Here is a 24,574-nt window from a genome sequence, read left to right as displayed (position 1 = left end):
CCACTGAGGGTGATGTGTGCGCTCCTCGGCTCCCTCCAGCTCAGCCCAGCACCAAACCTACCTACTTCCTTCTGTGTCCAACACAGATCCTTGGCTGCATGATGCCAAGTAATAATGGTTCCTGAACTCCTGCAAAGAGAGGAGACTCATTACTAAATCACATTAAGTCAGTGAGACTTACTAGAAAATGCCTGAGTGAGTAAAAGAAATTCTGAGTGAACAAGATTTAATAATTGACCTAAATGACCACAGATAAATGCTGGCTGCTTAGTAATATGAGATGCAGAATGGTGCCAACATCGATCTGAGAGCAAAACATCAATTGCCTGTCGTGCTTTCCATGGCTGGTGCCTTCTCAGATGGCATCTTCTTGGAGACCCTTCCCTATCGCACACCAGGACAGCCTTCCAGCCACTGCAGTCACCACCCGCCCGCCTCACCTCACTCTGTTTGCCATGTCTTCACCGAACTTATAATCCAGGGTTACCTTGTCCCTGTGTATTACCTGATTTCTGTAAGGGCTCTGCTCTGCAGCGGGGGTTGGCAGTGAGTGAAGGGGGGAGTGGGCGGTTGGAGGGGGCACTGATGATGGGACCTGAGCCAGGATGACCTCGCGTGGACCAACGCCTGACTCAAGGCCAACGGATTACATCTTTAGTGGTCCTTTCTCAGAGTCAGGAAATCTAAAACTTTCTAAAAATTCAGTAGTTAGTGCTAACTACCTACAACTCCGTAGTCCCTTTTGGGGATGGTGGGGCTGCAGAAATGAATAGAGATGCAAGGATTTCCGGAGTGGGCGGGGCCAAGGAGAGCTCAGGTGCCGAGCTGGCCCCGCCCCTCGCGCCAGCAGTGCGCAGGCGCAGTGCCGCACGCGACTCCAGGTCCGCGCTGTAACCCTTAACGGTAGAATGGAGGAGCTGGTGCCTTTAGCGGGAGCCGTTGACGTTGACGGTAGGATGGAGGGGCTGGTGCCTTTAGCGAGAGCCGTTGACGTTGACGGTAGAATGGAGGAGTTGGTGCCCTTGGCGCATCCCACCGACATTAACAAACCCATGGCGGTACGGGAGCTGAGCCCTGACGCAGGGCCGGGCCTGGCCAGGGTGGAGGGAGCGATGGAGACACGGCTTCCTGGAGGCGGGGAGGCCCGGAGTCCAGCCTCAGCACCTCAGCCGCCCTGTCTCCTGTGAGCGGGGCCTGTGCTCACAGGGGACCTGGGCACTCAGCCAGCCCAACTGCTTTTGGAGAGAACTCCCCTCAGCCAGCACAGGGTGCTCCTCCTGCTTCTCAAATGTTAGGATTTCAGAGAAACTCGTTTGGGAAATGAACCCCCTCCGCAGTTGCCTTGGGGAATAGAAGGAATGGGCGGTTTTGTTTTCCGGGTGACATTTCACTTAAAGGTCAGGGGACCGCCCTCAGCGTCCTCAGGTTCTCCCAGCCTGGCCTTCCCAAGGCTGCAGGGCGCCCACTCCTGTGCCATCATCGAGGGTTACCCTGTCAGCCAGGGATGCCCACGGAGCCCAAAAGGCCTGAATCCAGAGCAGCTTTTCCCGGAATCTGCAGGGAAGCTGGGCGCAGGTGTACCACTCCCAGCTCCACCGGATGAAGCACTGAATCAGGAAGAACAGGCTGGCATTTGCAGGCACTCTGGCCCACAGAAGGCATACCGATGGGCCACTACACCCATGTGCTGGTTCCCGTTTTTTAATTTTTATCATTTGTGTTTTAGATAAAGAAACTTAAACTCAGGAGGGTGATGGGACTTATTTAAGCTTCATGACAATACCTGTGGAAGCTCGAGGTCAAACCCAAATTTAATGATGTTAAAGTGCATGTTAATTTAAGAAATGTTCTCAGGAAGAATCTTGCTTGCATTTACTATTATGTGGTTTTAAAATATGTGTGCTTGCCCTAACCTGTTTTGCTCAGTGTATAGAGCATCAATCAGCCTGAGGACTCAGGGGTCCCAGTTTTGATTCTGGTCAAGGGCATGTACCTTTGTTGCGGGCACATCCCCAGAATGGGGTGTGGAGGAGGCAACTGATAGATGTTTCTCTCTCAATGATATTTCTAACTCTCTATCTCTATCCCTTCCTCTCTGTGAAAAATCAAGATATATTAAAAATATATATATGTGTGCTTGAGAATATCTTTCATGAGTTATAACCTAAAGGATGCTTTATCATCATCATCACTCTCAAACTGCCTATTCAGAACTCCAGTTCCCCCAAAAAAGTTTAAAAATTCTTTAATTCATTGTAGAAACCTTATGCCATCTAAAATGCTGTCGCGTGTTACTTTCTCAGAGCCCCAGAAGTATCGTTAATTACCAGGTATCTGCCTCATTTCAACCGTCATTCTTTTTTCATGGACCATTTTTAATTGCTATTATTATTAGCCAAGATTATTTTTTTTAAATCTTAATTGTTGAAAGTATTACATATATCCTCCTTTCCCCCCATGGACCCCTTCTACAAGCCCCCCTCCCCCCACCCCCACCCTATTGTCTCTGTCCATGGGTTAAGCATATATGCATGCAAGTTCTTTGGTTGACCTCTTCCCACTCACCCAACCTCTCATGGACCATTTTAATTTCTCTGAATGAGTGAGTGAGGCTTAGATTTCCCAAAGGTTTCACTTTATAATTACGTCTTCATAAGCCTCTCTGATTGACTTCATGATCTGGCTCTTTACTGACCTTGCTACCTATTCTTACCCATAATCCTTCCTCACTGACTTAACCTCTACTGAATCTGAGAACTCTCCTCAGATGTGACTCAGGTAGACCACCTTCACTTGTGTACCCTGCTCAACACCTTCTCAATCCTGTCATTGAAAAGATGATTGGCAGACATTAATTTGCACACTCTTGATCTACCTTCTTCTAGCCTGTAAACATTTCACACAGCCACTCAGATATTATAGGTACTGGAAAGATTAGGAAACAATTACTTGGTACCCGTTGTGAGTAATACGTTTACTCCCCTCTCAATTGAACATTAAGACCATTTTATACGTTTTAGGTATTGAGATGTTCACAGCATAAAGGCCATCACTGCCAGAGTAATGAAGGAAATGTTCCACAAGTTAATATATAGTTGAGAAAAGAGGGCATTCGTATTAGATGTATTTAATTCCGGGCCTTAATAGTTAGTGATTATGTGTACCTTTATATTTTGGCAAGTACACACGATTAATGTCTTTCATAAAATCAGAAAATGAATAATATCTTGAAATCAAGGAAAGGCCTAAGGCATCAGAGAGACTCTTTTTCTTATGTGTGTGTGTGTGTGTGTGTGTGTGTGTGTGTTTTCAGTAGCATGACGGATAATGGTTGCCAGCAACAAGTGTGGCCAGGTTATCCAAGGTGACAACTGTCTCTACTCCCCAGGGGCCAGAGAGCTTCTGAAGCTTCCTTGTTGTCCAGAACTGCTTCACGGATTCACTGTACAGGCTAGCCTTCCCTGCAGCAGTCAGCGTGTAAAAATTTGTCTTCAGTGCTCCTTGTTAGCAGGCAGCTTCAATTGGAAAAAGTAATTTCATTTTCATATTTGCTCATTTCATTCATTCACTCAATCAACAGACCATCAACTTCCTATCATATGCCAAGAACCGTGTTTGGTTCTGGGGATGATAAAATAAGATATGGTTCCTTCTCGCACTTGAAGAGATTATAAACTAGTGATAGAGGAAGATGCACCAATAACTCAATAAAGAATGGTTTGACTTTATTTGTATTATTGGAATTTTATAAATACATTCATATACACGAAGTGCTCACATACCGTGCCGGTATATTCTGCAACTTTTAAGGGAAATTATGTAAAACAAATACAATTTTACCATATAGGTTAATAAGAGTTAAGTTCCTGTGGACATTATAACAAAATGATGTTGAATTTGAGGACTTGTGGTACTACATAATTAAAAATTGAAATACACCTTTAAGAAAGGGCTCGTGAGCCCTCGCTGGTTTAGCTCAGTGGAAAGAGCGTTGGCCTGTGAACTGAAGGGTCCCAGGTTCGATTCTGGTCAAGGGCACATGACTGGGTTGCGGGCTTGATCTCCAGTAGGGATCGTGCAGGAGGCAGCCAATCAATGATTCTCATCATTGATGTTTCTGTCTCTCTCTCCCTCTCCCTTCTTCTCTGAAATCAATAAAGATATATATATATATACTAGCGTTCCCGTTGCAGGAAAAATCCTGCAATAGGGTTTCCCGCTGCACTCTACCCCACCCTGCCTGCTCTCCTCCCTTGTCCCCCGCCCCGCCCGCCCCGCGATCTCCGCCAGCCCCCCTGCTTTTCTAACTTCTCCGCCAGCCCGCTCTCCTTCCTTATACCCTGGCCCCGCCTCCGCTCCTCCCTTCTCTGCCGGCCCGCCTTCTCTGCCAGCCCGCTCTCCTTCCTTCTCCCCTGGCCCCGCCTCCGCTCCTCCCTTCTCCCCCGGCCCCGCCTGCTCAACTTCTTTCTCCCCCAGCCCCGCCTGCTCAACTTCCTTCTCCCCTGGCCCCACCTCCGCTCCTCCCTTCTCCTCCCCCCGGCTTGCTTGCTTCTCTGCAGCTTTGCTCCCTTCTGCAGCTCTGGGCTTCTTTCTAGGCTGTCGCGATATGCAAATTAGCCGCCATCTTTGTTGGGATAATTTGCGTATTCGTCCTGATTGGTTGGTGGGCGTGGCTTGGCTGGCAGACGTGGCTTGGGCGTAGCGAAGGTGCGGTCAATTTGCATATTTGTCTATTATTAGATTAGAATATATATCCTACATAATAAAATGGTAATATGTAAATTACCATCACTCCGCTACGCCCACGATTGGGCCAGCAGGAGGCGCAGGGGGCGGGACTCAGGGTGGCCGGGGTAGCTGATTGGGCCAGCAGGACGCTGAGCTCGCGGCGCCAGTGGCACCGCGAGCTCAGCGTCTGTGTCATGGCTGCGCTGGAGGCTTTCGGAAGGCCTGGTGCACCGGCGGACAGACAGCCAGCCGGCTCCCCCGCGATCAAAAGCCAAAGCGGGGGAGCTGTCTGTCTGTCTGCGCCGGCACAAGGCCTTTCGAAAGCCTCCGCCGCGCAGGAGGCTTTCGGAAGGCCTGGGGCACCAGCGGACAGACAGCCAGCTGGTGCACCAGGTGCATGATTAAATCATGCACTGGGCCTCTAGTATATATATATATATATTTAAAAAAAAGAAAAGAAAAGAAAGGGCTAGTGATATGAGAAATCCACATTAATGTATCAGTTTTTTAGAGAGTTAACACTGAAGATTTGCATTCTGAAAGCAACGTTGAACCTTAGATGCAGATGAACTTTGTTTTAATTGCTCATAAAATTTATGCAGAGGGCCCTGACCGGTTTGGCTCAGTGGATAGAGCGTCGGTCTGCGGACTGAAGGGTCCCAGGTTCGATTCCGGTCAAGGGCATGTACCTTGGTTGCGGGCACGTCCCCAGTGGGGGTTGTGCAGGAGGCACCTGATCGATGTCTCTCTCTCATCGATGTTTCTAACTCTCTATCCCTCTCTCTTCCTCTCTGTAAAAAATCAATAAAATATATTTTAAAAACATTAAAAAAAATTTATGCAGAGGTATCTTCAAACAGGGGTTAGTAACTTGGGGAGGGGAGTGCTGTAAATTAAGTTCCTACCTTGGTGGCAGGTCCATTTTTTCTGTTCTTCAGGTTATAGTCTCAAACAGGAGCTACAGGATGGGATGACTAAAACAATTTACCTCCTGTGGGTACCCATAACCCTATAATTGGCATATGCAGGGCTTTCTAAGTCGTTTCCATCATCACTTTCACCACCAGAGTTCAGTGAAACCTTTCAATTAGTCAGGGCCCCTGGAAATGATGCAGAAAAGTACTGTAGCTTAGAAAATAATATTTACAGTTTACTATGAACTTATTGCTTAAAATATTGTATGCTATTTAATATTCATGATCACTCTATAAAATTGATATTGATAAATTTCAGGTGTATTAAAAATAAGTCTCTGTGTCAGATTTGTGGTATTCTTAGGTCTATCTCTTTTGTCTTTAGGTTCATCTTGGCATCAGACATAGGGCAGTTCAACATGAGGCCCTTGCCCTAAACAGCTCCCAATGCTAAAAACTGGCAATTTACTACTTTGTTTTCAATGATTGGTCATAAAGAATCATCAAGGTAAACTTTGTGGATTTTCTTTGACTGACTAGACTCCTTTCAACATTGAAATTCTAGACTTTAGCGACAAGAATAGACCTGGGTTTTCAGGAGATGTAAGAGACCTGTAAGTGGAAGTATCTGAGTATTGGCCCGCCACCTAGAATTAATAATAATCTCATAGACTTGGGTGATGGTGTCCCTCATTTTCTCCAGTATTTGTATGGTACATATAAAAATAGTAGTTGATATCTAGTAATTCATCTGCAAGTCTTACTTGATTTTGAAGCTACAGGACACTTCAACTGACAGCTGGGATTGCTGGGATTTAGTTTTTATTTCTAAAGCAAAACATTTTGAAGTCTACATTGAGACTCTAGGAAGGACCTTTACTTCAAAATCCTTACAGCTTAGGATCCCTCTGACCTCAAAGAAAGGGAAAATGAAGATACTGTGGTTGCACCACTTCAGAAGCAAAGCCCGAAGTTCTGTGCTTTAGAGGTGGTGGAGGCTTCCTGAGTGCAGGAGTCTTGGAGTTGGATGGCTGAGGAGCCTTTGGAGAAGCTGGAGGAAGGTCTGTTTCCGGTGTGGGTGGGGTAGTGGGACCTCTCTCCTTTTTTGTTTTAAAACTCATCTTCTCAGATACATCATCAAGCCCTCTCCTTGTTAAACTACTAATTCTCTTAGCAGAATTTTCGGCCTTACAATACAGGTTTTTTGCTTTTGTTTATTAATTTTAGGCAATACCTGACAGAACCTTTAACTTTAAAATTTTAGAGATGACTTCTTGCTAGGATGCTTAGGAGGAGGGAAATTTTGGTTCAGATTTTGCTTCAAATACTGATCTTGTGTAGCTTCAGTTAAAATTATCTTCCAAAGATTTAAATAAATTCTCATGTAAATATTCAGTCCTATGCCTCTTATAGAAGGGCTTGAGGAGAAAGTCAAATGTAAATAGGATATTCTGATTATTTCTGAGTTTTTTCCTAAAATCTATAGCACTTTGGCTTAGGCTTTTAAGTCAGAGGCAGGGCTGTTTGTGGATGGAGTGGATTAACTGCTGCCCTGGCCTCCTTGGGTTGCACATGTTGCCCCCTCCCCGCCTTCTCCGCAATACCCTCTGGATCTTTTGGCACCAAAGAGGCAGGAGGGGTCACCTTTGGGGGCTCCCCTGCCTTCCTTTCCAAGCGGGAAAGGGAGACGCGAAGGGAGGCCCTGATGAGATGGATGCCACAGTACAGAGGTGCCTGGGCTCCCTACAGGACCCTCCCCCCCACCCTATCCTATCCCAACCCCACTGGGCTCCCCGTAGCCGCCCCTTCATGGGCTCACTCTCCTCTAGGCTCCTTGGAGACATAGCTCCCGTGAGTGTGACCATGCTCCACCCATTGCTGGTTCTGGTCACACAGACAGAGGGAAGGAAAGACTGAAGGCGATCCAGAGTGGGCCTCAGCAATTCCGATGGACCTTCTCCCTGCACCCATTTCCTCAGGCCTGCACCTCCTGCCTGGACCCAGCACCTTCCCATTCAGCTCTCTCTTCATCCTTGCCTGCACTCCCATCTGAGGATCCAAACTGCTCAAGCAGCTCCCAGCTCCAACTCTGTGCCCCACATGGTAGGTGCCCAGGTGCTGGACCCACAGGTAGGGGTGCTTTGCTCCAGGCACCTAGGCAACAGCAGCGCAAGTGGGCTATTTCCCATGCTGAGGTGGTGCTGAATATGGGGCTGAGTGTGCCCAACGCGGGTGGTAGCCAGAGGAAGCCCTTCACCCCCACCCCACCCCAGCCACCATCAGGTAAATGTGTATATATGTGTAAATGCTTTGGAAGTAAAAACTTTCTAGGGGTGGTTTAAGAAATTCCAAAAGCACATAAGGAAATATGATAGGTGGATTTGAATCCTGCTTTACTGTCAAGGGAAGTTATTGTGACATTCTCAAGATATGTTATGGTGGATGCAAAAGACAATAGGCAGGCTCAGTTATGGTAAAGATTGACTTTTGGCAGGAAAGATTCTAGCCTGGGACATGACTACCTGCCATAAACTGCTTTTAGTTAAGTTTTTGGGTGTGTTTTTGTTTTGTTTTGTTTATTTTGTTGTTGTTGTTTTATAGCAAAGTTGGAGATTTATTGAAGAACAAGTACAGACTCCCACGTGGGGAGGGAGAAGGATCCCTGAACTGACTCCCACGTGGGGAGGGGGAAGAGTCCCCACTTTTAGTTAGGTTTTAATTTCAGACCATCCTTTGTGGTTACTCTAGGTCTCTGAGTTTGCATTGCCATCATGCAGGCCTTCCAGGAGCTTGTCTAGATTGATGCCCATGTGGAGCCAAGGTGGGAGACCCTCTTTACCAGAATGAATTGGTCACCCTCCAAAACCCCATCCACAGAAATTTTGGAGTCATCTCTGATTCAATGGTAGACCCTGTCTAAAAGAGTGGTTGTCCCAGTTATGCCCCAATTAATTGATTATCTGTCTAGACTTAGTGGGACAAACGCAGGTGACCAGGAATCAGCAATTACGGCCTATCCCCTGGTATTTCAATGTCTAGACAGCTGAGCCAAACCGGAACACATGACACACAAGACAGAATTAGTATGTCATAGCTTCACCTGCAGTCCATTATGACATGATAGTCTCACCTCCAGGTTCGGGGCAAGCTCAGAATTAGGGTTTGCCTAATATCAATTGTTAAAGATGTGTATCTGAGGCCTTTGATAACGTTAGCGCATCCTAAGAAGATTGAACCATATGCACTAAGGAGGTCTCAGTTCATGTTCTAAAGTTGACTAAAAGCAGTCAAACCTCCATCCCAGCAGGAGATCGTAGCTCAGCCTACTTTGGAGGCTGATGCTACTGTACTACAGCAACTACAGCTCCTCCAAAACACCCTGATGATACATTTCCAATTCCAGAGCCTGTTTAGGATCAGCAACCAACTATCTTTGAAATAAAATTTCAACCATTGGATCTGGAGATCACAATCACTACAGAACCTATTTCAGAGGCGAATGCTACAGCCCTGCAGTAGACTACACCTCCTCCAAGCACCCTGAAGTGACACTTCTACTTTCAGAATTTATTCCTGTTCAGCACCTATCTTCTCTGAAGAAGTCAGATTTCAACATTTGTACCTGGAGCTAACCATCATTCCCATACCTACTTCATATGGTGATACTATACCCCTGCAGGGAACTGCAGCTCTCTAAAGTACCCTGAGGTAACATTTCTACATCCAGAGCCTACTGAGGCTCAGCAGCTAACCTTGTCTTAAGTTCATTATAACCATTGATCCTGTCATTTCCCATCTCTCCCAATCATATTTTGGAGGCTAAAGCTACTGCAATGCCGCTGACTACAGGTCTTCCAAAGCAACATGAGGTGACACTTGCATTTCCAAAGCCAGTTCAGGCTTGGTAACCAATATTGATTGAAGTCACAATGCAATCTTTAAACATGAAGATCACCATAACTCCAGACCTACCTTGATATGTAGAATTTTAAATGCAGGAGAACAGCTCAGCCCCACTACAAGTATGCCTAGATGGTGTACAACCTTCTACTGTCCAGAATAAAGTTGAGCTCAACTTCCAAAATCCTCAATGGATGTCAGAGTTCAAACTTCAGTACATTATAATGTGACAGTCTCACCTCCAGGTTCAGATCAGCTCAGAATTAAGGGTTGCTCAATGTTAAAGATGTGTATCTGTGTCTTTGGTAACTTCAGTGCATCCTACGAAGATTGAATCCTTTGTACCTAAGGTCTCAGCTCATCTTCTAAAGTCGACAAAAGCAGTCAAGTCTCCATCCCAGCAGGATTCCCCAGCTCAGCCTACTTTGGAGACTAATGCTACTGTTCTACAGCAGACTAAAGCTCCTCCAAAGCACTCTGAGGTGATACTGCCACTCTTCAGGCTCAGTGGCAAAACCTTGTCTGAAGAAGTCACATTCAAACTTTGGACCATGAGCTAACCTACAATTACAAACCTATTTCAGAGGCTGATGCTATAGGATCACAGTAGACTACAGCTCCTTCAAAGCACCCAGAAGTGACAATTCCACATCCAGAGCCTATTCAGGCTCCATAGCTAACCTTGTTTGAAGTCCATTATTTTTTTTTTAAATATATATTTTATTGATTTTTTTTACAGAGAGGAAGAGAGAGGGATAGAGAGTTAGAAACATCGATCAGCTGCCTCCTGCACATCTCCTATTGGGGATGTGCCCGCAACCAAGGTACATGCCCTTGACCGGAATCGAACCTGGGACCTTTCAGTCCGCAGGCCGACGCTCTATCCACTGAGCCAAACCAGTTAGGGCTGAAGTCCATTATTATGGTTCTCCCTGTAGTTTCCCATAGCTCCCAAATATACTTTGCAAGTTGATGCTACTGCACTGCTGCAGACTATATAGCTCTTCCAAAGCACACTGGGGGGACACTTCAACCTCCAGAGCCTGAGGGATTTCTGTCATTGTTAATAATGCCACCAATCCTCAAAATAAAGGGGCATTATCTCATTGTAGCTGGCATAGGGGCAGCTGTCAGCCTAGCAGCCACATGTGGAGGATTTGCCTACCATGAAGCTGCCCTTGAAAGAATGCTCTCAAAAACTTACACCGGTCTTGTCCTAGATGGAGGGCTCAATTGGTTGAAGTGTCGTCCTATACACCAAAAAAAGTTGCAGGTTTGATTCCTGGTCAGGGCACATACCCAGGCTGTAGGTTCGACCCTGGTCAGAGTGCATATAGGAGGCAGTTGATCATTGTTTCACATCAATGTTTCCCTCTCTTTCTTCCTTCCTCTATAAGAATCAATAGAAACATACCCTTCAGGTGAGGATTGGAAAACAAAACAAAACAAAAAAACTTAGAACAGTCTTTAGATTCTCTTGGTAATGTTGTGCCAGATAATAGACTAGACCTCAGTTACCTACTAGCAGCAGAGGGAGGGGTATGCACAGTAAACTTGTTGCATTTGCATCAACTCCAAGTCAAGTAGAATCCTACCTAATAAAAGGGTAATATGCAAATTGACCGTACCTTTGCTACACCCATAAGCCACGCCCACCAGCCAATCAGGAGCAAATATGCACATTAACCCAGCAAAGATGGCAGGGGGAGGGGCAGTGCCCGCTGCCGGTGGGATCCAAGCCATGATGGCGGACTGGGGCAGGCATCAGTTAGCACCGGCAACCGCCTGACCAGGTCCCTGATAGGGTCTTGGAGTCAGCCGCTGCCAGCGGAGGCTGACTCCAAGCCCCTATCATGGATCGCGGACCTGGGCAGGTGGCGTGATCACGGATCACAGACCGGGGCAGGCGGCGTGATCACGAATCACGGACTCAGACAGGTGGCGTGGGTTAGCGCCCGCAGTGCCTGCCCAGGTCTGCGATCACAGATCACGGACCGGGGCAGGCGGCGTGGGTTAGCGCCCACAGCCACCTGCCCAGGTCCGCGATCACGGATCACGGACCGGGGCAGGCGGCGTGGGTTAGCGCCCGCAGCCGCCTGACCAGGTCCCCGATAGGGACTTGGAATCTAGCATAACAAAAAGAATATTCAGCAAAAGCAGGAGACAAGGTTTCATAAGTTCTCCCCCAGGTCACCACTGTTCTCTTATACATTTTAATTATCCCAGACTTTGCCTGATGGGATTTGATTTGAATTATGCCTGATAGAGATTACATGGCATGAATTGTAGGCTCATTCTTTTTGTGGTTGCCTGACTGAGAAAGGCCTTGGAATGAGAGAAGGCACTTTTATTTTCCTTTTTCATTCTATAGAGACTGAGGAATTACAGTTATATGAAGAAGTTAGTGAGAGAATGAAAGTCTCATGCTGTATTTTTCTGTAAGTTTTATCATGAGGACTATCAAAAACTTGGTGGGATCCTTTTCGAGAGGTGTTACAAAAATTATGTTGGAATTAACATTCAAGAGTAAAAGGAGAGAAGTGAGTGGTGGGTAAAGGAAAGAACTTTGTCCTAAAAACCATATAGAAGCCACATAAACCTTCAGATTCTTACTCATTGTGCTTTGGAGGTATTAAAGGATAATTTTTTAAAAAGGTAAAATCATGACTCATAATCTGTATAGATAAAAGGCTAAGTGACCGACATTTGTCCATCCGTCCAACCAACCAATACAAATGACGCACACTGGAAATTTAAAAATAAACTTTGACTCCCACACATGCCATTCATATAAAGCTATCGCTGGCGCTAATTTGAATGTTGCATTTGGTGGGAACGTTCTTTTCAGAGGGGATTTTTGTGCTGCCATGCTATACGATTGGCCATAGTACAAATAAGTTTAAAGTACTGTAGTGTTTGGGGATGTTTCAGACAGTTGTCTCTTAAAACAAATATGAGATCAGAGGATTCTGCTTATAGTGAATGGTTAGTAAAACTTGGAGATGGCAAACTTGATAGCAGTTTTCATTTAGGAATGGATATTATTGAAATTCCCCATGAAATGATTTTTAATGGATCTATTATTAAAGCAACCTTTGGAAATAGTATATCTATAGATAATATTAAAAATATATCTAAACGTGCAATTCTTTGTCCAAAAAATGAGCACGTTCAACAATTAAATGAAGAAATTTTGGATATACTTGATGGAGATTTTCACACCTATTTGAGTGATGATTCTATTGACTCAACAGATGATGTTGAAAAGGAAAATTTTCCTATTGAATTTCTTAATAGTATTACTCCTTCTGGAATGCCGTGTCATAAATGAAAATTGAAAGTGGGTGCAATCATCATGCTATTGAGAAATCTTAATAATAAATGGGGTCTTTGTAATGGTACCAGATTTATTATCAAAAGATTGCGACCTAACATTATCAAAGCTGAAATATTAACAGGATCTGCAGAGGGAGAGATTGTTCTGATTCCAAGAATTGATTTGTCCCCATCTGACACTGGCCACCCATTTAAATTAATTCGAAGATAATTTCCCGTTATGCCAGCATTTGTGATGACTATTAATAAATCACAAGGACAAACACTAGACAGAGTAGGAATATTCCTAACTGAACCCGTTTTTGGACATGGTCAGTTATATGTTGCTTTCTCTCCTTTTTTTAAAAGTATTTTTTAAAATATTTTATTGATTTTTTTACAGAGAAGAAGGGAGAGGAATAGAGAGTTAGAAACATCGATGAGAGAGAAACATCGATCAGCTGCCTCCTGCACACCTCCTACGGGGGATGTGCCCGCAACCAAGGTACATGCCCTTGACCGGAATCGAACCTGGGACCTTTCAGTCCACAGGGCGACGCTCTATGCACTGAGCCAAACCAGTTACAGCTATTGCTTTCTCTTGAGTTCAAAGAGCATGTGACATTAAAGTTAAAGTTGTAAATACTTTATCTCAAGGGAAATTAGTCAAGCGCTCTGAAAGTGTTTTTACTCTTAATGTGGTATACAGGGAGATATTAGAATAAGTTTAATCACTTTATCAGTCATTATTTGCATCAATGTTGTTTTTACATTATGAGTTTGTTATGTTGTTATATCATTTTGTTATTGTTTAGTTATTAATAAAATTATGTATTATTTTCATATACATTGTACTCGTTTCCTTTTATCTCTCACACTTTTATTATAGAGAAAGGGCAAATAGCAATATTAAAATATTTCATCTAATTCCCTTTCAATGTGCATGAATTTCGTGCACCTGGCCACTAGTAAGAAATAAAAAAAAAAAATGCTATTTCCAGGCTATCTGTCTTCATGACTTTCAAAAGGGGAACCCTCTCCCAGTTCAATCTGGGATGCTGTAAAGTCTGCTCTCCTCTCCATTACCTGTTTTATTCCCCTCCTTGGACCTATACTAATTATAGTTCTCATCTTTGGACCATGTCTTTTTATCCTTTTTGTCAAATTTGTCACTTCTGTGATGTAATGATTCCATATCAAGATGATGTTTCAGGGATTCCATTCCATCCCTACTTTAGAAAAATCAGCTACCAACCTCTCTGTTCCTGTCTTGAATCCCATTCCCTTGCCTCCCTTAGATCAGGCAGGGAGAGACTTCCATACCCTATACAGGCAGGGACCACAGCCCTTATCATCAGGAAGCAGTTACTGAAGAGGGACCATCCTCCCTTATAGTTTCTCTGAGGGGGAAATGAGACAGGTGAGGAAGAAGCTAGGAAAATACCTTGGCAAGTGGAATGGTGAAACTGAGACAAATAGCTGAACAAACTGACTGAGCAATTTATAGCCAGCTAATAAATTGCAAAATCTTATCTTCTCCAACCAAGGACACTTAGGAGAAAATGGTTTACACATTCTAGACCATGACAGGGCAGACCCCCCCCTCAGTCCCAATCTCTCTCTGGTGACAACCTACCTCTTCAGAAGTATTTGAAGGCTCAGATGGGGTTTTGCAAATGCAATTTCAATTCCTCAGGAGACTTTGGAGGTATAGTTTGGGTCGCCTGGGTATTAGCAGAATTTTCTGGTTCCTTAAGGAGCTGTGGAGGCTGATATATATACATGGCCTTCTGCTGAAGTGGAGGTGGTTCTATCTTTTAGATGTGCGTTGGATGCTGAACCTGGGTCTCTCTCTTCCTCTGATGAAAATTATTGCACCTCCTCAGAGGTCTGTGAATGCTGAGTGGGGACTCTTGCTGGGGTAAAGGTTCAGTCTCCTCAGAAAACTCTAGATATTGAATTTGGGCTTCCTACCAGGGTGGAAAAATTTCAACCTCCTCAGGGGGCTCAGGAGGTTTATCTAGGCCCCCCAGGAAATCCATAGGTAGATTCTCCTCAAGATAAATGATATACATACTGGGAATGAAATTATCATCCTGCAACTGTTGTTCTAGATGCTAAGGTGTTTTTGCCAATTGGCTTGGAGTTCCAGCAACAACTTTGGTAAGCCTTTGATGCTGAGCTAAGATGATGAACCTACATTGGAACTAAATCAAAGGGCTTAGAATTCCCCCAAAAGGGGCTAGAACAATGGAAACAAGACATAAGCAAAGTGAGACCACACCTTAGAAATTCCGCCCTTCCTGTATCTATAGATTTACTTCCCTGAAAACACATGGGCTGAGTTTCTGTCCCATCTCTATGATTGTTAATGCTGGTCTTGAGGGAGTGAAGCAAAGAAAAGATCAGGGGCAATGGCTAGTTTCACTGAGGCGTTAGCATCCAGGTGTCATTCCTTGCTAGTGTCAATTCCACAAATGGAGTGTAGCACCTGTTTCACTGGAAACTTTAGATCACAGACAATGCCTTCATCGCACCCCAACTCTCCTGCCCTGAATTACATTCCCTCACTTCTTGTGGGAACTCCCTTCATATTCATGATGCAATTTCTGAGAGCTGGCTTCTATGAGTTGGGCAGGGTGAGAAGAAGGAAATGGAAACTGCTGATCAACCACTTCAGAGAATGGACCTTATTACCTACCTCCATGATTATAGCACTTACCACATTGTTATATGTGTTATTTATGCCATTTTCTCTTGGAAAAATAATGTAGATCATGTCCTGTTGACTTTAAACCAAATTCATACCAAGTGTTGTTGCTGGATTTAAACCAAATCCTGGCAAATGATGATTATAACATGATGACTTTTCTGACATAGTCTCTATTATGTTTGTTCTTTTAATAAAGGCAACTTATTGAATATAAAATTCTATCTCAGTAATTACATATGTAAGATTTTCCATATCAGTCCTAAATCTAGGAAATAACCTTTTGCCTTGTGTGTTTTTCCTTGAAATGGACAATAGCATACTTATATGCAAAATATATGCTACTGCATATGTTGGATAAATAATGTGATGGATTCTCAGGATGAAATTTCATATGTGGTAAATTGATGTTCCCAGGTGTAATAATTAGCCCAGGATCACACAGAGGGAATTGGCCATTTTTCTATTTCACTGTGTGCATTATTTACCAATGTTTCTCCAATGGTAACCACACCTGATACGTAGTGGAACTTAATAAATTTTTGGTGAATGAATGAATAAATCACTGATTTGACTAACAGTATATATCCCACTATGGAGTTGAAAAACTAACAGGAATGAAAAGATCAGGAAGGCCATGAGTTAAGGTCTTCATCTTTGGGAATGACCCAAAGTTTCTTAGGCAGTGGTGGCAGAAAGTAGCCAGCAGTCAACACGGTGGATCCTCAGCATGGAGGGGCTTGATTTGTGCCCTAGCTTTCTGACTCATTCCAGCCTCTTAGAGGCTCCATATCAGTCCAGCAGAGTGTCCCAGCCATGAGTACAGAGAATTCCGGCTGAACAATTCATGTTCTGTAACATCATTGCCTAGTCCTCTGTTCCCTCCTCATTGCTTCTCAAGCCCTGGCCTTGCTGGGTTGGTTTCATTCCTGTTTCTGTAGTTTCATTTCCCCAGGTGTCAATCACAGTTCTCTCCCTTCAAGAGCAGAGGCTCCATGGATGGTTCATGGATAACACTTCCCCTGCATGGTCCAGCCTCATCCTCCTTTTTTTCAGGTGTGGCCCAGAGTCAGGTTGCAGCAGACTTGGCTCCATCTTTCATGTAGGTAGAAACAATGTTCTTTCTAGCATCCTAGAGAGACAGTGTCTTCATACAGCCCCTTCTCTCTGCTTCTCTATCTTGCTCCTCTCTATGCATACAGTGGATCAAGGCATACATGTGGTATTGCTTCAGATCTTTCCCTCTGTCCCTGTGCTCCTTCTGTATTCTCAACTCACTAAAAGGCAACTCCTTCTACCCAGCTTCCAAGCCAGTAACCTGGGACTCACCCTTGGCTCATCCCTCCACTTCACCTCTTTCATCTACAGTAGTCCCCCCTTATTTGCGGTTTCACTTTCCTTGGTTTCAGTTAGCCATGGTCAATTGTGGTCCAAAATATTAAATGCAAAATTCAGATGTAAACAATTCATGAGTTTTAAATTGCACACTGTCCTGATCTGTCTGGCCGGGGACATGAATCATGTCTTGGCTTAGAATGAAATAGTATAAGCATGGGTACACCCCACATCCTCTGCAGAGATCAATATTTAGAACAAATAAGGAAAACTACTATTTAATTTTATTAATTTTCTAAGGAAGAGAGAAACCCATGGATTCCAATTTTCAAAGACATGCAAAAGGTAAAACTGAAAGACATTTTACATCATAATTATAAAACTTGGGTTGTTACGTTTTTAATATAAATTTAAAATAAGCACATTCCCCTTTTCTGATTTACTTACACTCTGGAGCCTGACTTCTTTGGTGTCATTTCCAAATCTATTATTTATTAGTTGTGTGTTCTTCCTTGGGTTACTTACCTATCTATGCTGCAGTTTCCTAATCTGTGATGGGAAATACTAGTAAGATTAAATACACTAGAGGCCCGGTGCACGAAATTCGTGCACAGAGGGGGCGTGTCCCTCAGCCCAGCCTGCACCCTCTCCAATCTGGGACCCCTCGAGGGATGTCCGACTGCCCGTTTAGGCCCAATCCCGGATCGGGCCTAAACGGGCAGTTGGACATCCCTCTCACAATCCAGGACTGCTGGCTCCCAACTGATCACCTGCCTGCCTTCCTGATTGCCCCTAACCGCTTCTGCCTGCCAGCCTGATCACCCCCTAACCACTCTGCTGCCAGCCTGATTGATGCCTAACTGCTCCCCAGACAGCCTGTTTGCCCCCAACTTCCCTCCTCTGCCGGCCTGGTCACCCCTAACTGCCCTCCCCTGCAGGGTTGATCGCCTCCAACTGCCCTCCCTTTCAGGCCTGGTGCCTCCCAACTGCCCTCCCCTGCTGGCCATCTTGTGGTGGCCATCTTGTGTCCACATGGGGGCAGGATCTTTGACCACATGGGGGCAGCTATATTGTGTGTTGCAGTGATGGTCAATCTGAATATTACTCTTTTATTAGATAGGATAGAGGCCTGGTGCATGGGTGGGGCTGACTGGTTTGCCCTGAAGGGTGGGGGTTCCCTTGGGGCATGGGGTGGCCTGAGCGAGGGGCCTGTGGTGGTTTTCAGGCTGGCCATGCCCCCTGGCGACCCAAGAGGAGGCCCTGGTATATGGAATTTATTTACCTTCTACAATTGAAACTTTGTAGCCTGGAGCAAAGCCAAGCCTGCTGCTCGCTCCCCCACCAGCAGCGATTTCTGTTGGAGTTAATTCACCTTCTATAATTGAAACTTTGTAGCCTTGAGTGGAGGCTTAGGCTGGCAACAGGATAGCTTCTTTTGTTACCGCAGAAACCCAAGCCTCCCTCCCGCTCTCGGTGGCTGTAGCCATCTTGGTTGGGTTTATTTGCATATTTGCTCCTGATTGGCTGGTGGGTGTGGCTTGGCTGGTGGGCGTGGCTTAAGCATAGCGAAGGTGTGGTCAATTTGCATATTACTCTATTATTAGGTAGAATTAGCATCTATAAAATAATTAGAGCATCTCTGGCTCATAGTAAGTGCTATGTATTAGTTGCTATTATCATTATTACTGAATATTGCAATGAATTTATTTTACACATTTAAAAAGTGCAGGCCTCTTGTTCTTTGCCTAAATAACCCCATCCACACACACTTTTCCTGGCTAATCATCCTTCAAGTCTCAACTCAATTTATAATAGAGAAAAGTTAGAACAACCTGAACGGACTGACATAAGTAACAATAGTTAAATATAAATTTTGGTGTTAACATTTGGTATATACATGCAATGAAATATAATTCATACTTATTTTAAATAACTGGAGTTTTTGATGACAGGGAAGAATATAAATAAATGATAATAAGATATGCTAGTTCAAGAAAGACTATTAAGTAACATAGCAAAATGCGAAACTATGTCCAGAATGCTGGGCAATTTTTGTTTTCTTGTTTTTTTATTATTTTTCTAAATTTTGTTCAGTGACCATGTATGTATATTTTCTGTTGAAAACAAAGCAAACTAATATAAATTTTTATAAAAATCAGATATCACATTTTGGGGAAGACTTCCTTAATACTCTACAACCACTATGTCTCCCCTGCCTGACATAGCAGGTACTCAATAACAGTTTACTGATTTATTTTCCTCTCTTGCTGGATGTTCCAGTCTGGAAAGAGCTAGAAGCAGGTATTAAAGCACAGTTTGAAGGAAGTAAAATGCTTCATGAAGAATCCTGAAGGTTTGCTTGAACCCATCAAAAACTGGTGACACTTTTTTTTTTAAATATATTTTATTGATTTTTTACAGAGAGGAAGGGAGAGGGATAGAGAGTTAGAAACATCAATGAGAGAGAAACATCGACCAGCTGCCTCCTGCACACCCCCTACTGGGGATGTGCCCGAAACCAATGTATGTGCCCTTGACCGGAATCGAACCTGGGACCTTTCAGTCCGCAGACCAACGCTCTATCCACTGAGCCAAACCGGTTTTGGCGAAAAAACTGGTGACACTTTAAATTTCTGTCAGGAATGTAACACATCCCAACTCATGGGATAGTCATTTATTTCACTGTCAACATCACTAGATTACGAGTTCTTGGAGGGAGTGATGGGGCTTCAGTTTGCTCTGCTTTCCCTGACCAAAAAAAACAGAGTGGAATTGGCATAGATAGCAAAGTCAGGGTAAATCCCAGGAAATAGAGGACACACCCTCTTTCCCTTAAAGTAAGGTCCTTGACACATGAAGATGAAACTCCACCAACAAGGAGAGACCAGGAGAGGTACTGGCATATGTGATATGAGGGATTACAGAACATTAGAGTTGGGGTAGGGGTCTTGGTGAAGATCAGAGCATGAAGCAAGATTCACACAAAGAAAAGGGTAAGGACAGAAAGGATGGAGGAAAGAAGTACAGTTTGTATGTGTGTGGAGGTAGTAGTGGAGGCAGGAATATATGGTAGGATAACAATATACTTTATTTAGTGACCTTGAAGTACCCCAAGATGTTGCTCTACCCCTTCCTTTCCCACATCTCTACAGAATCCAGGGTGTCTGTTTTTCTGTTTTCACGCTTTGTTCTTTCTCAGAGCAGAAGTAGGTAGCCATTCAGGGCTGGTGGTGAAAGGGTGGGTCAGAGTGGCTAAACTGAAGGTGGATAGAGATCTTGATCCAACCATCCTAATCACCCTCACTTGCCCAACTACATGCACTATTGTATTCCTGGTCTTTGTGAGCTTTACCTAGTCACCTTCAAGTCAGCTTCAGGTTTCAGGGCTGAAGCCCTTCCAGAAAGCAGCTGCCAAACCAAGCAGGGCTTTACATGAACACAAGGAATTCCCTACGGATGGCTGGGAAGCACCAACATGCTTAGATTATCCATAACGTTGATAAACTCATGGCTAGGTATATCCAATTCCATTTTCATACTGGAGGAACATTCCTTCCCCACCCCCCTTTTTAATTTTTTCAATTACAATTGACATTCGGTATTATATTGGTTTTAGGTGTACAGCATAGTGGTTAGATATTTATATAACTTACAAAAGTGAAAAAGATGAAGGGATTAAGAAATACAAATTGGTCATTACAAAATAATTACGGGGATGTAAAGTGCAGCTTAGGGAATATAGTACATAATATTGTGATAACTGCATGATGTCAGATGGGTGCTAGCTTTCTTGGGGGATCACTTTGTAAACTATAGAGGAACATTCTTTATCTGGGTCTTCCAAGATTGATTCTTACTGATTTCTTTCCTTTTGCATTATGGGTCCAAGTGAACATTTTGGAACCTTATTTCTTTTCCCTTCTGTTCCATTCTTGTTCTAGGACTAGCCCAAAATCCCCTCCTAAATTCAGCCCTAATAAGACGGCTCTTTGTGTGCGGTACAACCCCTAGTGGTAATAGTTTCTCTCTTTGTGTTCACATTCTATATTTGTGACAACAGGTTAGAAAGAAAATAGATTTTAGAGTCAGAAGAATTTCACTGCAAATCTTGGCACTGCAACTTAAGAGTGTGGTCTTGAGATCATCAATGAACTCTCCTCTGTTCTTCCATCCTTATTGCTTCAAGGGAATAATTATACCCCTACTCAGGGTCAGGGTGGGATTTGATGTTAGGTGAATAGGCAGCTTGCCCAGTGCCTGGCACATAGTAAATGTTCGGTGAGTAGATTATTGTCCTGCTGTATTCTTCTGCACATTCCATGCCGGACTCTTTCTTCATGTCCCAGAAAACATGTAGGGCACTGAGATCACTCGGCCCAGCAGAAGAAGTCCCAGGAATGTGACATGGAATTCTGGATCCTCTTTCCTTTGCTGGGCCAGGCTTTGGCAATCCTGGAAAGATTGATGTGAAGCCTGCAGCTTCAAGAGCAGCATGGAGCTCTTGTTTACAAGCTCCTCCTAGCAGGTATGAATGTTGCACCCTTCCTCTCAGGCTCACAATTCTCTCCTCAGTCTCAGTCACTGCCTTTAGTGTACCACTTTAGAGTGCAGCCCACTTCTCCCCTCCACCTCCTTTCCATCGTGATGACATTACCCTGGGGAAGAGAAGCAGAGCAGAGCTTCTTACTCTCGGGAAAGCCTCTTCTCCGCCAAGACCATGAAGCTCTGTGTGGCTGTCTTCTCTCTCCTTGTGCTAGTGGCTGCCTTCTGCTCTCCAGCGCTCTCAGCACCAAGTAAGTCTGTTATTTCAGGTACTACTTCTAGAGCCATGCTATAGGCAAAGCCATGGTATAGGTAGAACTCACTTTTCTAGTTGGGGCTGATCCAACATTGGCATCTGGGATGGGACAAAAGGGAGCTGGGAAGATTTTTAAGTAGGCTGCTGTCACATGTAGTGTCTAGCAGACATTCAGTAATATTCAAATTCCTGTTTTCTTAAAAAATAGTAACTAGTACACTTGTTTAAGAAAGTCCTGTCTCTAGTGCCCATCAGTATATGAGTGGATAAAAAAAAAAGCTGCAGTACATTTACACCTTGGAATACTATGCAGCAATAAAAAAAGAAGGAACTCTTACTCTTTGAGACAGCATGAAGGAACCTGGAAAGCATGAAATAAGCCAATTAGAGAAAGGTAAGTATCACATGATCACACTCATATGTGGAATCTAACAAACAAAATAAACCAATGAACAAAATAAATCTAGAGACATAGAAGCATAGAACAGACTGCAGAATCTCAGAGGGAAGGCAGGGGAGTGTGGGTGGGTGGAAAGTGATCAAATAATTTGTATGCATATATGCATAACCCATGGACGCAGACAATAGGATAGTGAAGGCCTGGGGTGGGCGACGAAGACGGGCTAGAAGGGGTCAATGGGGGGAAATAGGGGACATATGTAATATTTTCAACAATAAAGATTTGATATTAAAAAATGGAGTTATATGTGTGCTCTGAGACTCAATCCAGCTCTATGATATCTTAGTCTTGTACAGAAAAAGACTCCTACACAGTGGAGTGGGATTAGATACAAGGAGCCATATTTGGGGATCTGGTAACTCCACAGAGATGCCCCTTGAATATCCATAACTAAAATCCAAAAGAACAATTTCTTGTAGAACTTTGATCTTACCGCAGCCTTTCTTTCCAGTGGGCTCAGACCCTCCCACTGCCTGCTGCTTCACTTTATATCCCACGGAAACTTCCTTGCAACTTTGTGATAGATTACTATGAGACCAGTAGCCTTTGCTGCCAGCCTACCATGGTATAAGTATCATGCCCTGAGCTGCTTTGGGATGCAAGAGCAAGGGCAGGATTAGATAAGGGGACTTTTGGGGGAAGGGAGAGGATCAAACAGGAGGAAGGCAGGTCTCAGGGTTTCAGCCTTCCCAGACAGCAGTAAGGAACAGGTTATGAAGAAATTAGACAGAGGCTAGGAAACCAGGGAAAGTGAAAAAGATCAAAGGGCATGTGGGCTAATTTCTTAAACCATGCTTAGAAAAACACAAGGAAAAGCTATTGCTAGGGGATCTAGGGATGAATGGGAAAATATAGCCATATTGATTGTAAAACTCATTGGTTCCTAATCTGGACAACCTTGAGGCCACAGCTAAATCAAGGGTGGAAGTTACAAGAAATCCATTTCTAGTACTGCCCCAGAAGCATCCTCTCACCCACTAGAACTGTCCAACATGAACAGAGGGAGATATCTGCCAAAGATAAGGTCCCATGTGATTGTAAATTATCTGCTTCTTGTTCCACAGATGCCAAACCAAAAAGGGCAGACAAGTCTGTGCCAACTCCAGTGGGGCCTGGGTCCAGGACTATATGAATGACCTGGACCTGAACTGAGCTGCTTCAGGAACAGAGGCAGCAGGTCTCCAGGAAAGGTACCTGAGCTTGCCACTTCTCACTGAGACATACCCTTTCCATGTTCACAGCTCCTCTCGGTAGTCCCTGTTCCTTCTCTTAATTTAATCTTCATTATGTGTTGTGTTGTTTTATTGGTGTTATTTCCATAATTTATATTGGTTTTGGCAAAGGACACATGTTCCCCATAGGGATGGTACACCATCAGTTTCTCTGCTATTGAGGATACATGGGTAGTGCAGTTGATTCTGTGTATTTTCATAATAAGACTTTTTTTAAAAAAGACTGTTTTTTAAATATGATCTGGTGTGAAGGGAATTGCCTGGTATTATTATTAGGGGCAAATCACCATTTGCAAACAAAATAAGGATGAGCATTTACTGAGAACTTCATATGGGCTAAATACTCTAAAAATACAAGCTCAATATTTTCAACAATGATTTTAATACCCATATGAAGTAGGGACTCGTACCTCCAATTTTACTGATGAGGCAATGGGCACAGAGGTGATGTGACTTGCTAAGGCTTATAGGTCTGTTTGGAGAGCACCATGAAAGAATGATTCAAAAGGACAGCTGTGGTGATAAGAGTCATCATCTCCACATTTGGTAGAGAAGTTGTAAATAGCAGCAGCAGTATAATATAGAGGAAAGACAAGGTATTGCAGAGTCGGGAAAGTGGGTCTCTATCACTTATCATTGAATCATTAGGAAAGTCATCTTGCCTTACTGGACCTCAATTTTAACACCTGTAAAGTGGGGATAATATCATCCACTTGGAAGAGTTGTTATGAGGTGATGTGTGAAGCACCCATCACAGGGTCTGACATCTGAAAGATTCTCTTTCCCTCTCTGAGCCTTAGCTTTTTTACTTAAAATGGGCAGAGTGTCTACCTTCCCACTGTCATCATGTGGATCAGCTCTCTAAAGTCCAAAGCAAAAGTAGAATGTTATCATGAACACAGAAGAATGAATGTCAGATTTGTTTCTGGAGTGTTGTGGGAGTAACCTAAAGCCATGTCTCCTTACTAACCCATCAGAACTCCTAGTACATGAGTCAGAATAAGGCTCTGAGATAGAATTACATGCACAATCAAGTCTTGATCTACAGCATATAGAATTGTAGTCTATTAAGCTGGGAGGAACCTCTCAGAACATCTTGTCCAACCTTCTCATATTATGACAACTGAGTGCCAAGGACTGAGAAGTGGTTTAGCAAAAGTTGTGGGGCATGCTGAGGCCAGA

General features: G+C 43.9%; 1 pseudogene across 1 annotated transcript; it reads left to right on the top strand.

The window, feature by feature from the left end:
- The first annotated feature begins 891 nt into the window (after positions 1–891).
- Positions 892–22,731, top strand: LOC307114393 (C-C motif chemokine 4-like; annotated as a pseudogene). The gene is made up of 5 exons (XR_013815287.1): positions 892–951; positions 6,028–6,150; positions 6,539–6,703; positions 21,249–21,695; positions 22,612–22,731. The product of XR_013815287.1 is annotated as a C-C motif chemokine 4-like (transcript).
- The last annotated feature ends 1,843 nt before the right edge of the window (positions 22,732–24,574 follow it).

Source organism: Cnephaeus nilssonii, assembly GCF_951640355.1.
Source record: "Cnephaeus nilssonii genome assembly, chromosome: 19".
NCBI lineage: Eukaryota > Metazoa > Chordata > Mammalia > Chiroptera > Vespertilionidae > Cnephaeus > Cnephaeus nilssonii.
Note: the sequence above shows the minus strand (reverse complement) of the source record. Positions and strands in the feature narration are given on the sequence as shown.